Source organism: Tamandua tetradactyla, chromosome 11 (genome assembly GCF_023851605.1).
Source record: "Tamandua tetradactyla isolate mTamTet1 chromosome 11, mTamTet1.pri, whole genome shotgun sequence".
Taxonomy (NCBI): Eukaryota; Metazoa; Chordata; class Mammalia; order Pilosa; family Myrmecophagidae; genus Tamandua; species Tamandua tetradactyla.
This window is the reverse complement of record NC_135337.1, coordinates 34,634,134-34,652,392: the sequence shown is the minus strand read 5'-3', so window position 1 is coordinate 34,652,392 and position 18,259 is coordinate 34,634,134. Positions and strand designations below refer to the sequence as shown.

The window sequence follows — 18,259 nt, the reverse complement described above, 5'->3', positions numbered from 1 at the left end:
AAACACACAAACTACCTATACTGACTCAAGAAGAAATAGAACACCTCAACAAACCAATAACCAGTAAAGAGACTGAATCAATAATCAAAAACCTCCCCAAAAAGAAAAGCCCAGGACCAGATGCTTGAAGGGGGAATTTTACCAAAGATTCTGAGAAGACTTAACACCAATCTCTTCCAAAAGCTTAAACAGAAGGGAATACTCTGTAATTCAGTCTATGAGACCAATATCACTTATACCAAAGCCAGGTAAAGGTTCCACTAGAAAAGAAAATTAAGACCAATATATCTAATGAATATAGATGCAAAAAAAATCAACAAAATATTAACAGACTGAATCCAACAGCACATTAAAAGAAGTATATTCCATGATCAAATGAGATTTCTCCCAGGGATGCAAGTTGTTCAACTACAACAACAACAACAAAAATCAATTAATAGCAAACACTTGATTAACTGAATGAGGGAAAAAAAACATTTTCATTTGAATTGATGCAGAAAAGATATTTGCAAAGTTCAGCGCCCTTTATTGATAAAAACACTTAGAAAATTAGAATAGAAGGAAAATTCCTCAACATTATAAAGGGCATTGTTTTAGTTTCCTAGGCTGCTCAAAGCAAACACCATGAAATGGGTCAGGTTAAACAATGGAAATTTATTTGGTCATAGTTTTGAGCCAGGAAAATGTCAAAATCAAGGCATCATCAAGACAATGCTTTCTTCCTGAAGACCAGCTGCCAGCAATCCTTGACTCCTCTGTCAGAGGACAAGGCACATGTTTGGTGTCTGATGGTTTCTCCCTTCTCTTCTGGGTTTCATTTTATTTCAGTTTCTTGGTTCCATGGCTTTCTCTCTCCCCATCTGAATTTCATTCCTCTTATAAAGGACTCCATTAGTAGGATTAAGAACCATCCTGATTGAGGTAGGTTACAACTTAACTGAAATAGCCTTATCAAAATAGTACTTCACAATGGGTTCACACTTACAGGAAAGATTCAATTTAAGAACATATTTTTCTGGGGTATATACGGCTTCATACCACCACAGGCATATATAAAAAACTTGTAGTTAACATCCTACATAATGGTGAAAGATTGGAAGCTTTCCCCCTAAGATCTGAAACTGGATAAGGATGCCCAATGTCACCACTGTTATTCAACATTGTACTGAAAGTTTAGCCAGAGCATTTAGGTAAGAAAAAGAATTAAAAGACATCCAAATTGGAAAGCCTGAAGTAAAACTTTCCCTATTTGCAGATTACATGATCCTATATATAGAAAAACCCTGAAAAGTCAACAAAAATCTCCTGGAGCTAATAAATGAATTTAGCAAAGTGGTCAGATACAAGACTAATGCCCCTAAATCACTAGTGTTTATATACACAATCAATGAACCATTGGAAGAATAAATCAATAAAAATTCCTTTCACAATAGCAACTAAAAAAATTGACTATCTAGGAATAAACTGAAACAAAGAGGTAAAGGGCTTATACACAGAAAACTACAAAACATTGCTAAAGGTAATTAAAGACCTAAATAAATGGAAGGACATTTTGTGTTCATGGATTGCAAGTCTAAACGTTGTTATGATATCAATCCTACCCAAAGTGGCTTATAGTTTCAACACAATCCCAATCAAAATTCCAACAACCTTCTTTACAGAAATGGTAAAACCAATCATCAAATTTATATGGAAATGTAAGAGGCCTCCAAATAGCCAAAACCATCTTGAAAAAGAAGAATGAATTTGGAGGACTCACACTTTCTGATCTTAAAACTTATTAACAAGCCACAGTAATCAGAATGACATGGTATTGGCACAAGGACATATATATAGGCCAATGGAATTGATTTGAGACCTCAGAAATCAACCCTCTCATTTATGGCCAGCTGATTTTTGACATGGGGGCAAAGACCGTTCAATTGGGAAATAATAATCTCTTCAAAAATTGGTGCTGGAAAAGCTGGATCTTCATGTGCAAAAGAATGAAGGTGGATCCCTACCTTATACCATATCCAAAAATCAGAGACTTAAATATAAGACCCAAAACCATAAAACTCATAGAAGAAAACAAAGAAAAGCATCTTCAAGATCTTGTGTTAAGTCTTAATGTCTTAGACTCAACACAAAGCACAAGCAACAAAAGAAAAAATAGATAAATGGGACCTCATCAAAATTAAAAACCTTTGTTCATCAAAGAACTTTATCATGAAAGTAAAATGACAACCTACACAATGGGAGAAAATATTTGGAATTACATATCTGTTAAGTGTTTAATATCCAGAATACATAAAGAAATCCTTCAACTAATAACAAAAAAAGGAACAAGCCAATTAAAAAATTGGCAAAAGTTGAATAGACCTTTCCCCAAAGAAGTTATAATGAATGAAGAAAAAACACATCAAAAGATATTCAACATCATTAGCCATTAGGAAATGCAAATAAAAACCACAATGAGATACCATTTCCAGCCCACCAGAATGGCCACTATTAAAAATATGGAGAATTACAAGTGTTGGATAGGATGTGGAGAAATAGGAGCATTCATTGCTGGTAGGAATGTAAAATAATTTGGCAGTTCCTGAGGAACTCAAGTATGGAATTACCAGATGACTCAGCAATCCAACTTCTAGGTATATACCCAAAATAATTTAAAGCAGGGGCTCAAACACACATTTACACACTGATATCATAGCAACATTATTCACAATTGCCAAAAGATGGAAACAACACAGGTGTCCATCAACCAATTAAAAACAAAATGTGGTATTTACATACAATGGAGTATTACTCAGCCACAAAAAGAATGCACTCCTAATCCATGTGACAATATAGATGAAACTTGAAGACATCATGTTGAGTGAAAAAAGCCAGACACAAAAGGACAAATATTATATGATCTCATTGATACAAAATAATTAGAATAAGCAAACTCATAAAGTCAGAATCTAGAACATATTTAAGCTGGGAATACAGTAGAAGTAAGGAATAGGGAGTTAAGGTTTAAAATGTACAGCATTTTTATTTGAGATGATGGGAATGGTGGTGATGATAGCACATTCTCAATTTAATCAACAGCATTGAATTATAGATTGGAATGTGGTTAAAAGACAAGATATTAGGTTGTATATATGTAACTAGTATAAACATTTAAAAGAAATCCATAGAACTGCACAACACAAATGGTGAACTCAAGTTTAACCATGGATTACAGCTAATTGTACAATTACAAAAATGTGCTTTCATCAATTGTAACAATTATGCCACACTGATGTAAGGTATTAATAATAAGGTGATATATAGGAACCCTGTATTTTATACATTTTTCTGTAAACTCATACCTTCTTTAAAAAAAAAAAGTTACTGAGCCTTGGAAATTAACTGTAAGCACAGCACAACCTAGCCTATCCTGGCGGAATATATAACTGAAGTTCATCTTCATCGGTCTTGCCTCTTCATCTTGCTTAGCATCTCTCAACTGGTTAAGAAGAACATCTGCCTTCCAAACTACATCTCATTTCATTCTCACGATAACCCTGAAAGGCAGGGATTATTAACCCCATTTTATCTGACAGGAACCAGAGAAGTAAAATGACTTCCCAGATCCCCGGCAAGCAGGAGAGCTGGAACTGGAAGTCAGGCTTTTTGAAAATCAAATTGCAAGCAGTGCCACTATACTGTACTGTGGTCTCCTGTTACTGATTCTGAACCAAGATAATTTTATCATATTTGATAATTCAGCTGTGACTGCTTCCTGGAATATTCACTTTTGTAGTATCCTCCTCTTTGTCTCTTTTTTTTTTTTTTTTTTTTAAAAGATTCTTTATTTTCTCCAAGAAACTGTGCTGCGGGAAGCTTTGTCTCATCGTGTTCTCCTATTCATCATTGACCCCCTCCCACTTAATGATGAGAGAAGAAATACTTGTCATGGGTCCCCTGAAAGGTATGTTGAGCATTTTTATGTACATTACCACCTTATTTAGTCCTTATATGACCCCTGTAGCAGAGGTAGTATTAGCTCTATTTTGAAAGTGGGAAACTGAAGCACAGGCACTTCTATAATTTGTCTGAGGTCTTAGTTAATAATTATTGATGGGTGGGGTTGAATCCTGTCTCCTGACTCCAAACTCCTTGCTCTTTCCAGTGCCTTTCACCACACTGATATATGCTGTGTCTCAATCCTTATGGGGTGGCAGGGGGTGGGGGGTGGGGGGAGGACAGAAACAGAGTTGAAAGATTAAGGGCCCTTGTGATGATTACCATTCATTAAGTGGTTACGATGGACCAGGCACTGTGCTGTACACTTATATATATATTATCTCATTCTAATTATTATATTACCTATGAGGTAAGTATGATTATCTTCCCTTTTCAACTAGGCCTTTAGTTCTGTTAGCACTTGGGGTTCCCTTACCCCTGTGGTGGCACCCTGGAGAAGTGGAACTCAACTGGGACCATTTGGAAATTTGTTAGGGCCCTGGTAGCATTTAGTGGGCAGGGAACAGGGAGGACATACTGAGATAAGTGGGATGCCCTGCAGAACAAAGAATTGCCCCTCATCATGAGTAATTTTCAAATATCCTGCCCGATTGATGTTCATATAGATGAGAAACTTGTTTATAATTTCCAAACCTAGACTCTAATTCCATTTTACATACAAATATGAAGTACTTAGGAATGCAATTACCAGCTACACTGAGAAAAATTATGTTCTGTTTTGTTCAGTATATAATGTTCAGTATTTTAGAAAATCATATCATCTACTATAGTACTACTCATTGTATTTGGATCACGACATGCCTGTATCAGTCTGTGTTCATAGCTGTCAGAACAAATATGTAACCCAGGAGATTTGACACTTCCTTCAATAGACTTAGAATCCAACATTATTAAGTTAGTAGAGATGCAGGGAATGCAGAGATTACATTGGATTTTACAAATTAAGGTGCTTTAAAAATATTTCAAGTTATCACAATCCTGTGTTTTAAAAAATTTAGCATTCTGATAAGAAACATTTTCTTAGTTTGCCAGTCTACCATGACAAATACCACACAATGGGTTGGTTTATGTAAGAGGGATTTATTGTATTATGGGGTTGGAAGCTAGAAATCCACCATTTGATGCTGTCAAGGCCATACTTTTTCCAAAGTCTTCTGCGTCTGGTGATAACAGTCCTCTGTCATATTACGATCTCTCTCTGGCTTCCACTGACTGACTGTATCTGATTTCCTTTGCTTATAAGTCACATGGATTCAGGCCCACCCTGATTCAACTTGGCCTCTTCTAAGTAGAATCTTAGAAAATGCTATTCACAAAGGAGTCCATCCCTTTACTAATAATGTATTCCAAGGTCCTATTTACAAATGGGTTCACATCCATAGAAGTGCAGATAAAGAATTGAATATGGGGCGGGCCGCGGTGGCTCAGCGGGCAAAGTGCTTGCCTGCTATGCCGGAGGACCTCGGTTCGATTCCCGGCCCCAGCCCGTGTAACAAAAACGGAGAAACAGAATACAATAAAACAAGAAAATGTTTAAAAATGTTTCCCTTTCTTCCTTCCTTCCTTCCTTCTATCCTTCCTTCCTTCTCTCTGTCTTTCCTTTAAAAAAAAAAAAAAAAAAAAAAAAAAAAAGAATTGAATATGTCTTTTGCGGAGGACGTGATTCAATCCCCAACAAACATTTAATGTGAAAATTACAAAATGAAAGTTTTGTATTTTTTTAATTGATTTTGGGGTTATTCTGATGCTCTCCTCATAAAACTTCTCTGGATTCCTGTGTTACTGTTTCTTTTACCAGTTCATCTCCTAATTCCTGAATGTGATTGCCAAGGTCTTTTTAAGTACTTGAGCTTAAATATAATCTACAAAGAACAGGGAGACTTCAAGAAAAGAAGCATTACCCAGTCGCATGTAGTAGCATATATATATACACATATAGGGACCCTGTGCTATAATAAAACCTAGCTCATCTCCAAGGATGTCAGATTGCTCATGTTTTCAATTTTGGCAGTGTTCTAGTTTGCTAGCTGCAAGAATGCAATGTGCCAGAAATGGGACAGCTTTTAAAAAGGGGAATTTATTAAGTTGCTAGTTTACAGTTCTAAGGCTGTAGAACTGTCCAAATTAAAGCAAGTATAAAGAAATGTCTTATCTAAGGCATCCAGGGAAAGATACCTTGGTTCAAGAAGGCCGATGAAGTTCAGGGTTTCTCTCTCAACTGGAAAGGCACTTGGCAAACATGGCGACATCTGCTAGCTTTCTCTCTAGGCTTCTTGCTTCATGAAGCTGTCCTGGGGATGTATTCCTTCTTCATCTCCAAAGGTCCCAGCAGTGTGGATCCTCTGCTTTGTGGCTCTTGCCATTTGTTGTCATTCTCTGCTTTCTCAGAATCTCAAGGCTTTTCCAAAATGCTTCCTCTTTTAAAGAATTCTAGTAAAGTAATCAAGACCCACCTGGAATGGATGGAGTCTCATCTCCCTCTAATCCAAAATTAATACCTACAATTGGGTGAGTCACATCTCCATGGAGATAACCTAATAAAGTTTCCAACCTACATTATTAAATAGGAATTAAAGGAAATGGTTGCCCTCACAAGATTGATTAGGATTAACACATGGCTTTTCTAGGATACATAAATCAAATCAGCACAGATAGTGTATAATTTTTTTTGTCTGTTATACTACTTCCAATTAAGTTTATTTCTCACTTTCTCTTATCTTACAGAAATAAATTTAGTCTGTTTTCACTTCTGTAAACACTAGATTTTATTCTATTGTACCCTATACTCTTATTATTTCATTTCCGTATATTTCTTATATAGATTGTCTTTATTTTTTTTATTGTGGTAACATTTATATACCATAAAAATTGCCACTTTAACCATTTAAAACTGTATAATATAATGGCATCAGTTATATTTACAATGCTGTGCAACCATCACCAACTCTATTACCGATATATTTTTTTAATCAATCAAAGCAGAAACCCTGTACTAATGTAGCCAAAAACTCCCCTTTACCTCACCCCCAAACCCTTGGTAACTTCTAATCTACTTTCTGTCTCAATGAATTTGCTTATTCTAGATATTTCATATAAAAGAAATCATACAATATGTAGCCTTTTGTTTCTGGCTTATTTAACTTAGAATAGTATTTTCAAGGTTCATCCATATTGTAGCATGTATCAGAACTTCATTCCTTTTTATGGCTGAATAATATTCCATTGTATGTATAAACCATATTTTGTTTTTTCATTCATCAGCTGACAGACACCTGAGTTGTTTCCACCTTTTTGATACTGTGAATTACTCCACTATGAACACTGGTGTGCAAGTATCTGTCTGAGACCTTACTTTCAATTTTAGTTGGTATATGCCTAGGATTAGAATTGCTGGGTCATACTATGATGGTAATATTATGTTTAACTTTTTGAGAAATCACCAAACTGTTTTCCACAGCAGCTACATCATTTTACGTTTCTCCCAGCACTGAGGGTTCCAATTTAAGTACATCCTCCCCAAACTGCTTTTCTGTTGTTATTATCTTCAATTCTAGCCATTCCTAGTGAGTGTGAAATGGTATCTCACTGCAGTTTTGATTTACATTTATTTAATGACTAATGATGCTAAGCATCTTTAATATGCCATTTGTATATTTTCTTTGGAGAAATGTCTATCAAAATTCTTTGCCCAACTTTTAATTGGACTGCTTAATCTTGTTGAGTTGTAGGAGATCTTTATATATTCTGGATATTAAACTCATCAGATATATGATTTGCAAAACTTTTTCCCATTTTACAGGTTGCATTTTCACTTTCTTGATAATGTCCTTTGGTGCACAAAAGTTTTTAATTTGGATGAAGTCCAATTTATTATTTTTTTCTTTTGTTGTTCATGCTTTTTGGTGTCACATTCAAAAATCCATTGCCTAAAACAAGGTCATAAATCTTTTCTCTTTTGTTCTCTTCTAAGAATTTTATGGTCTTAACTCTTATGTTTAGGTTGTTGATACATCTCAAATTAATTTTTTAATGTGGTGTGAGGTAGGGATCCACTTTCATTCTTTTATATGTGGATCCAGTTTTCAAGCACCATTTGTTGAGGAGAGTACTCTTTCCCCACTGAGTGGATTTGGCACCCTTACCAAAAATCAATTGACCATAGGTGTGAGGGTTTATTTCTGAACTTTCAATTCTATTGAAAGTTGCTCTATTCATCTATTCTTGCACCGGTATGACATTGTTTTGATTAGTGTAGCTTTGAGTAAGTTTTCAAATTGGGGAGTATGAGTCCCCCAACTTTATCCTTTTTCAAGATTGTTTTTTAAATATTTGGGACTCCTTGCAATTCTGTATGAATTTGAGGTTTGGCTTTTATGGTTCCTCAAAAAAGGCTGCTGAAATTTTGATAGGGATTGTGTTGAATCTATAGATTGCTTTGAGTCGTACAGACATTTAACAATTACATCTTCCAATCCATGAGTGTGGTATGTCTTTCTATTTATTTAGGTCTTCTTTAATTTCATTCAGCAATGTTTTGTAGTTTTCAAGGCACAAGTCTTTCACTTTCTTGGTTAAACTTATTTCTAGATATTTTATTCTTTTAGATGCAATTGTATAGAGATTGGCTTTTGAATAGTCTTACTTCTTTTATATCTGAAATCATTCCTTATAAGTGTAAGCAACCTACTATTTCAGTGTGTCTTTTAATGTATCCAGGACCAAGCAAATGCTTCAATACATGTTAATTTTTTAAAACTTACTCTCCTTCTATTTTTTCTTTATGTTCTAATTAAGATTAATCACTGAAAGTCCTGAATCTCAGGAACCCCTCAGTCCAGGAAACCAATTGAGCTGGTTACTTTAGATAGTGTTTGTTTGCTTTTCTTTCTGAAATTATGTGGGTAGGTAGGTTATATTATCTAAGAATTTCACTTCACGGTGGAAAGTGGGGATGTTACAAAAGATTTGCTGAAAGAAAGGAGCATTGGGTCTGATGGCATTAAGAACCACTGCCCAAGAATGAGCATGGCCTCATTGAGTGGTTTAAGAATAGGATCTGTTAATTCAGGCTTTCCAAAATGGGGAGAGCCCCAAACTGAGTCTGAGCTCTTCCTGCATAGATAAGATCTGCACCTTTAAAACTCAGCTCATGAGTTAAAATGGGAAGGTTATTCATGGCCATTTGACAGCTATATACCTAGCACTGGCAGTCTCCACTATATGTGTCCAAATTGGTGCTTAAGATTATTTTTTGTCAAAATTGTAGAACAGAAGTTTGTCTTTGCTGCCCCCACCTCCTTTTGACAGACATACTCTCATATTAAACCACATCCTCATGATGAAAACTCTTTCCCAATCTAGAAGGTAAATATGTGGTTTCTGACCTCAGAAACACTTGGATTCAGATCCCTTCTCTGATTTAACCATTCTGTGCCTCAACTTCTTTGTTATAAGATGTGGATGATAATGATGTATCTGCCTTCTAGAGTTAATGTGAGGAATAAATAGAAAAAAAGAACTGATACTCATTTTTAGCAAAATACACAGTAGACACCGAAATAAATGTTAGTTACCATTTTCCCTAGGCCTACCCAAATCTGCCCTTCCCTGTTGCAACTTGTGAATCAAATGACCTATTTCTCATTTTTTGTGCCTCTTCTCTCCTGTGTCACAGATTTCATATGGTTAGTAGGAAAGAATTCTGTTCGAAGAAGCAGAAGGTGAGAGTGGCCAAACAGACCACCCTTTTAGCAGGCTATCTGCATTTAAAATTAAATTAATTTCCACCAGAGGATTGTGTATGAAATATTTTGTGAATTGAGTAGAGAGTTGTAGCAGATTTTCCAATACTCCCTTACTCTGTCACGGACCATTTGTAACTTAAAGCTCCTATGAGTAAATCCTAAGTGAGTTCCCTGTATTCTTGTTCTCTTTGTTCACCCTTATGGTAAGCCCTAGAGGTTTAGTCAATGGATTCACAATAAGGAGGAAAGGAATGATATTTATTGAGCTTCTATACTTCCCAGGAATTTAATCATCATGGTAATTTATGGGTGGTTACCATTACAGATTAGGAAACTTAAGTTAAGAGAGATTTCATACCTTAACTAAAATAATCATCTATTCAACATATAATTTTAAAAATATTTTTATTGAGAAATATCCACACACATGCAGTCCAACCATATTATACAGTCAGTGGCTCACAATGTCATCACACAGTTGTGTGTTCTTTACCATAATCATTTTTAGAACATTTGCATCACTCCAGAAAAAGAAATAAAAAGAAAAAAAAAGAACTCATACATCCCATATTCATAATCCCTCCCTCTCATTGACCCACAGTATTCCAATCTACCCAATTTTTACACTTTATCTCCCCCTGTTATTTACATTACATTATTTATTTTTTGTCCTTTTTTTTTTTTTTAACTTATCTGTCCATACACTGGATAAAAGTTTTTCACAATCACACAGTCACATTGTAAAAGTTATATAGCTATACAGACTTCTTCAAGAATCAAATCTACTGGAACACAGTTCAATGGTTCCAAGTACTTCCTTCTAGCCACTCTAATACACCATAAACTAAAAAGGGATATCTATATAATGAATAAGAATAACCTCCAGGATAACCTTACAACTCTATTTGAAATCTCTCAACCACTGAGAGTTTATTTCATCTCATTTATTTTCTCCTTTTAGGTCAAGAAGTCTTTCTCATTCCCATGATGCTGGGTCCTGGCTCATCCCCGGGAGTCAGTTCCCATGTTGCCAGGGAGATTGACACCCCTGGTAGTAAATTTAACAAACAATTTTTTAAAAGCTTTTTTATTGTATAGTATGACATATATACAAAGGAAAAAATAAAAAAGCAATAGTTTTCAAAGCACTCTTCAACAAATAGTACCGGACAGATCCCAGAGTTTATCATGGACTACCACACAATCCTCTCAGATTTTTTTACTTCTAGCTGCTCCAGAATATGGGAGGCTAGAAGGCTTAAATATTTTTTTTATCATCACAATCGTCTTTTTTTTTCCGTATTTTTTATGTGTGAAAAATAACATATATACAAAAAAAAGCAATAAATTTCAAAGCACTGCACCACAATTAGTTGTAGAACATATTTCAGAGTTTGGCTTGGGTAAAATTCCACTATTTTAAGTTTTTACTTCTAACTGGTCTAAGATACTGGAGACTAAAAGAGACAGCAATTTAATGATTCAGCATTCATATTCATTTGTTAAATTGTATCTTCACTGTATAACTCCACCATCATCTTTGATCTTTCCATCCCTCTCTTTGGGGTGTTTGGGCTACGGCCATTCTAAATTTATCATATTGGAAGGGTCTGTCACTAATATGAGCTAAGGCGATGGAACTACGGATGTTCTGGAGAGGCTGGACCCTCTAGTTTTCAGGACATATCTAGACCACAGACCCATCTGGAGGTTGCAGGTTTCTGGAAAGTTACTCTAGTGCATGGAACCCTTGTGGAATCTTATATATTGCCCTAGTTGTCCTTTAAGATTGGCTGGAATGGTCCTGGTTGGGGTTTGGCAGGTTGTGATAGGTAGTAAGGTCTAACTGAAGCTTGTGTAAGAGCAACCTCTAGAATAACCTCTCAACTCTATTTAAACTCTCTCTACCACTAATACTTTATTACTTACACTACTTTTCCCCCTTTTGGTCAGGATGGAATTGTTGTTCCCATGGTGTCAGGGCCAGATTAATCCCTGGGAATCATCTCCCAAGCCATCAGGGAGATTTCACCCCTGGGTGCTATGTCCTATGTAGCAGGGAGGGCAATGATTTCACTTACAGAGTTGGGCTTAGAGAGGTGAGGCCACAGCTGAGCAACAGTAGAGGTCTTTCAGAAATAACTCTTAGGCATGCCTATAAGTAGTCTAAACTCCTCCACCACCTACATAAGCTTCACAAGAGTAAGCCTCATGATCAAGGGCATGGCCTATTGATTTGGATATCCCTAAACTTTGACACAGTATCAGGGGATTCCCTGATGTTAAGGTTTAATAGTTCCATATTCTTTCTCCCATCCCTCAAGGCACTTTGCCAATACTTTTTGATTATCTGCTTAATATACTCTAGGATATATCCAGGCATTACAATAATCTAACAAGGATTAAAAGACCTCTTTCTTCTTCTGGGCTCCCTGTGTTTCAATTGTTCAAATGCGCTACACAGATAGGCTGAATTAGAGTATGCGCTACAGAAAATTTCAGTTCCAGACAGACCAAATAAATCTCTCTTCCTTTGGTCTCAAAGAGTATGTGTGTTTCTAAAATATAGGCCCTATTTTCCTTACCCTTGTGTTCTGAATTACTTTAACCCCAACCTGATTGGCTTTGTTCTTATCTCTAAATAACAGCCTCTTGAAATCCATAAATAATAATCACCACGCCAGACTTAATGTGTCTGCTCTAAAAGCGTACAATCTAGACCCCTATTTTCTTATAAGCATTTTCTAAAGGTGACCATACCATTGTTGTTCTTTTGCCCCTGGCTTATTTTGCCTCTGCAAATGTCCCACATGTTCATTCACATCGTTGCATGCCTCATGACTTTGTTCCTTTTTGTAGCAGCACAAACTTCGCTCATAAGTACACACAATCATTTGCCAGTCTACTTCTCGGTCAGTGCATCCTTCAGCCACTTGCTTTTATCAGGCATCATGCATAGTGCCCAAAGCCCACAATCCATCATCATTCTCAATTTTAGATAACTTCATTGTTCCAAAGAGCAAGAAAACCCACAAACACACACTTGCTAAATAGGAAATCTAAACCTCCTCTTAACTCTTGTCCCTCCCTCCATTATTTACCTCTGCTGTTGCTGTGGTAGGGCTGATGTTTTCCTTTCGAAAATAGCCCATTGCATGTGACAGCAGTTTTCCCCTGTACCCTGGACTTAAGTACTCTTTGTACATGAATCATATCTTTGAAGTAATTCTTGCAAGAACCAATTCATATTTCTAGTGTTACTCAGTGGGACATGTAGGTCTATACAACTCTTTTCAATCTTGTGCATCTTCAATATGGTAATATTACTTCTAGGGCCACTAGAGAATCACCTTCATTTCTATATATTCCCTCACATTGGAATTAACCTCATTAGCTAACTGTTCACCTATCTCTAGCTTCTATGTATCTCTAAGTCGCCTATATTCTGTATTATAAGCCTCTGATTATACCTTTATGCTGGTCATAAATGTGGAATCATACAGTATGTATTGTTTTGTGTCTGGCTTATTTCACTTAGCATTATGTCCTCAAGGCTCATCCATCTCATCATGTGCTTCAAACGTCATTTCATCTTACTGCTGCATAATATCCCATCATATGTATCTACGACATTTTGTTGATCCACTCACCTATTGATGGGCATTTGGTTTGTTTCCATCTTTTGGCGATTGTGAATAATGCTGCTGTGAACACTGGTGTGCAAATGTCTTTTTGTGTCATTGCTTTCAGCTCTTTTGGGTATATACCAAGTAGTGCTATTGCTGGATCATAGGGTAACTTGATATTTAGTTTCCCAAAGAACCACCAAACAGTCTTCCATAGTGACTGCACAATTATACATTCCCACCAGCAGTGCATAAGTGTCCCAATTTCTCCACATCCTCTCCAACGTTTATAGTTTCCTGTTTGTTTAATAGCAGCTATTCTGATAGGTGTAAGGTGCTATCTCATTGTAGTCTTTCTCTGCATTTCCCTTATAGCGAATGAAAATGAACATCTCTTCATATGCTTTTGAGCCATCTGTATTAGCTCTTCAGAAAAATGCCTATACATGTGTTTAGCCCGTTTTATAATTGGGTTGTTTGTTCTTGTGTTGTTGAGTTGTATGATTTCTTTGTATATACAGGAAATCAAACCTTTGTCTGATACATGATTTCCAAATGTTTTCTGTCATTGAGTTGGCTGCCTCTTCACCTTTTTGACAAAGTCTTTTGAGTACAGAAACATTTTATTTTGAGGAGTTCCTATTTATCTATTTTTTCTTTTGTTGCTTGTGCTTTGGGTAAAGTTTACGAAGCTGCTTCCTATTACTAGGTTTTGAACATGTTTCCCTACACTTTCTTGTAGAAGCTTTTTGGTGCTAGTTCTTATGTTTAGGTATTTGATCCACTTTAAGTTCATTTTTGTGTAGGGTGTAAGAGGAGTCCTCTTTCTTTTGGCTTTTGATACCCAGTTCTCCCATGACAAATTATGAAAAGATTATTTTGTCCCAGTTCAGAGGATTTGGGGGCCTTTTCAAAAATCAGTTGACCATAGATTTGGTGGTCTATTTCTGTACTCTTGATTTGATTCCATTGGTCAATGCTTCTGTCTTTGTGCCAGTACCATGCTGTTTTGACCCCTATGGCTTTATAATAGGAGTATTAATCCTCACACTTCATTCTTAAAGTCAGGGAGTGTTAATTCTCTTACTTTGTTGTTCTTTTTTTAGGATGCTTTTAGCTAGTTGGGGTCTCTTTCCTTTCCAAATGAATTTGGTACTTAGTTTTTCCAAGTTTTCAAGGTAGGTTGTTGGAATTTTGATTGGTACTGTGATGAATCTGTAAATCAATTTGGGAGAATTGACATCTTAACTATATTTAGCCTTCCTGTCCATGGTCAGGGAATGTCTTTCCACTTATTTAGATCTCCTTTGATTTCTTTTAGCAATGTTTTGTAGCTTTCTGTGCACAAGTCCTTTACGTCCCTAGTTAAGTTCATTCCTATGTACTTGATTCTTTTATTTGCTATTTTGAATGGATTTTTTCCCTTAACTGACTCCTCAGCTAGGTGATTGCTTGTATATAGAAATGTTACTGATTTTTGCACATTACATTTATATCCCACCACTTTGCTGAATTTGTTTATTAGTGCAAGTAACTTTGTTGTAGATTTCTCAGGATCTTCCAAGTATAGTGTCATGTCATCTGCAAATAATGAGAGTTTTACTTCTTTCTTTCCAATTTGGATGTCTTTTCTTTCTTTGTCCTGCCTAATTGCTCTAGCTAGAACTTCTAGCACAATGTTGAAAAACAGTGGTGACAGTGGGCATCCTTGTCTCATTCCTGATTTTAGGGGGAAAGCTTTCATTCTCTCTCCATTGAGTACAATGCTGGCTATCGGTTTTTTATATATTCCCTTAACCATATTGAGGTAGTTACCTTTGATTCCTATCTTTTGGAGCATTTTTATCAGAAAAGGATGCTGAATTTTGTCAAATGCTTTTTCAGCATTAATTGAAATGATCATGTGATTTTTTCCCTTTCTATTTGTTAATGTGCTGTGTTAATCGATTTCCTTGTGTTAAACCATCCTTGCACTCCTGGCATAAACCCCACTTGGTTGTGGTGTATCATTCTTTTAATGGGTTGTTGGGTTCAGTTTGCTAATATTTTGTTGAGAATTTTTGCATCTCTGTTCATTAGGGAGATTGGCCTGTAGTTTTCCTTTCTTATAGCAGCTTTACCTGGCTTTGGTAATGTTCTCGTTTGCTAGCTGCTGGAATGCAACACACCAGAGATGGATTGGCTTTTAATAAAAAGGAATTTACTTAATTAAAAATGTATAGTTCTTCAGAGGAAAGGCAGTTAAGTTTCAACTGAGGTTCTTTCTTATGCGGGAAGATACAGGGTGATCTCTGCTGGCTTTCTCTCCAGGTCTTTGGGTTCTAACAACTTTCCCTGGGGTGATTCCTTTCTGCCTCTCCAAAGGCCTGGGCTGAGCTGCGAGTGCTGAGATGAGGTATGCTGAGCTGCTTGGGCTGTGCTACGTTGAGCTCTGTCATTTAAGCACCAGCCAATTAAATCAAACATCATTCATTGCAGCAGGCATGCATCCTAGCCGACTGCAGATATAATCAGTAACAGATGAGGTTCACATGCCATTGGCTCATGTCCACAGCAATAGTACTAGACACCTTCACCTGGCCAAGTTGATACCTGAATCTAACTACCACAGGTATTAAAATGATATTAGCTTCATAAAATGAATTATGTAGACTTCCTTTTTCCTCAATTTTTTTGGAAAAGTTTGAACAGGATTGGTGTTAGTTCTTTTAGGAATATTTGATAAAATTCCCCTGTGAAGCCATCTGACCCTGGGCTTTTCTTTGTAGGAAGATTTTTGATGACTGATTAAATCTCTTTACTTGTGAGATCTTCTGTTTCTATCTGAGCAAGTGCAGCTTGTTTGTATGTTTTCAGGAATTTGTCCATTTTGTCTAAGTTGTCTAGTTTGTTGGCATATAGTTGTTCTTAGTATCTTCTTATGATTTCTTTTATTTCTTCAGCATCTGTGGTTACACAACCCTTCTTATTTCTGATTTTGTTTATTTGCATCCTTTCTCTCTCTCTCTCTCTCTCTCTCTCTCTCTTTTTTTTGTCAGTCTCACTAGTGGCCCATCAATTTTATTGATTTTCTCAAAGAACCAACTTTTGGTATTATTGATTCTATTATTCTTTTGTTCTCCCATTCATTTATCTCTACTTGAATCTTTGTTATTTCTCTTCTTCTGTTTGCTTAGGGGTTAGTTTCCTCTTCTTTCTCAAGTTCCTCCAGGTGTGCTACTAAGTCCCCAATTTTTGCTCTTTCTTGTTTTTTAATATAGGCATTTAGGGCAATAAATTTCACTCTCAGCACAACTTTGCCACATCCCATGTTTTGATAACTTGTATTCTCATTTTCATTTGTCTCCAGATAGCTACTGATTTCTCCAGCAATTTCTTCTTTGCCTCACTGATTGTTTAAGAGTGTTTTATTTAATCTCCATATATTTGTGAATGTTCTTATTCTTTCGTGGTTAATGATATCCAGCTTCATCACATTTTGATCAGAGAAAGTGCTTTGAATAATTTCAATGTTTTTAAATTTATAAAGGGCTGTTTTGTGTGCCAGCATTCTCCATCTATCCTGGAGAATGTCCCATGAGCACTAGAGAAGAAGGTATATCCTTGTGTTTTGGGGTACAATGACCTATAAATATCTGTTAGGTCTAGTTCATTTATCAGGTTATTTAACTTTTGTATCTCCTTGTTGACTTCTGTCTGGTTGTTCTATCCATGGAGGAGAGTGATTTATTGAAGTCTCCTACTATTATTGTTGAAACATCTATAAACTATATCTATAAAATGCCCTTCAGTTTTGCCAATGTCTGTCTCATGTACTTTGGAGCTCCTTGACTGGGAACATAACCATTTATGATTGCTATATCTTCTTGGTGAATTGGCCCTTTAGTTAGCATATAGTGTCCTTCTTTGTCTATTATGATGTCTTTACTTTTAAAGTCTATTTTTTTTTTTTTTTAAAGGAAAGACAGAGAGAAGGAAGGAAGGATAGAAGGAAGGAAGGAAGGAAGAAAGGGAAACATTTTTAAACATTTTCTTGTTTTATTGTATTCTGTTTCTCCGTTTTTGTTACATGGGCTGGGGCCGGGAATCGAACCGAGGTCCTCCGGCATAGCAGGCAAGCACTTTGCCCGCTGAGCCACCGCGGCCCGCCCTAAAGTCTATTTTATCTGATATTAGTACGGCTACTCCTGCTTTCTTTGGTTACAACTTGTGTGGAAAATCTTTTTCCATCCTTTCACTTTCAATCTATTTGTATCTTTGTGTCTAAGATGAGTCTCTTGTAAGCAGCATATAGCTGAATTATATGTCTTAATGAGTTCTGTCAATCTGTATCTTTTAATTGGTAAATTTAATCCATTAACATTCAAAGTTATTGCTGAAAAGGTGTTTCTTAAATCCACCATCTTATCTTTTTTATTTTATTTGTCAGAACTATATATTCTTTTCCCTCCTTCTCTTTTTATCCTTTAAATTACCCTTACTGATACTCTTCATTTCTGTCCCCTCCTCCAGACATCCCTCTCCTGCCATCTTTTTTTTTTTTTTTCAGCCAGCAGAACCCTCTTTAGTATTTCTTATTGGGCTGGTCTCTTGTTGACAAATTCTTTCAGGACTTGTTTGTCTGTGAAAACTTCAATCTCTCCCTCAGTTTTGAAGGACAGTTTGGCTGGGTACAGGAATTCTTGGCTGGAAGTCTTTCTCTTTCAGGATCTTAAATAAATCATACCACTGCCTTTTCCCCTCTATGGTGCAGTTGAGTAGCCTGAACTCAGTCTTATGTAGTTTCCTTTGTATGTAGTAGACTGTGTTTCTCTTGCCACTTTCAGAATTTTCTGCTTCTTTTCAACATTTGATAGACTGATTAGTATGTGTCTTGGGGAAGGCCTAGTT

General features: G+C 36.2%; 2 long non-coding RNA genes across 4 annotated transcripts in view; one reads left to right on the top strand and one right to left on the bottom strand.

Annotated features, from left to right (window-relative positions):
• Window positions 1–18,259, bottom strand: part of LOC143650049 (uncharacterized) — a 69,537-nt gene that overhangs the window by 22,253 nt on the left and 29,025 nt on the right. The window lies entirely within an intron of this gene.
• The window catches only part of LOC143649466 (uncharacterized), a 45,096-nt gene that overhangs the window by 3,467 nt on the left and 23,370 nt on the right, over window positions 1–18,259 (top strand). For both annotated transcript variants that reach the window (XR_013159012.1, XR_013159011.1), the window contains exon 2: window positions 3,819–3,943. This is a non-coding gene — a long non-coding RNA (uncharacterized LOC143649466). The remainder of the gene's footprint in view (window positions 1–3,818; window positions 3,944–18,259) is intronic.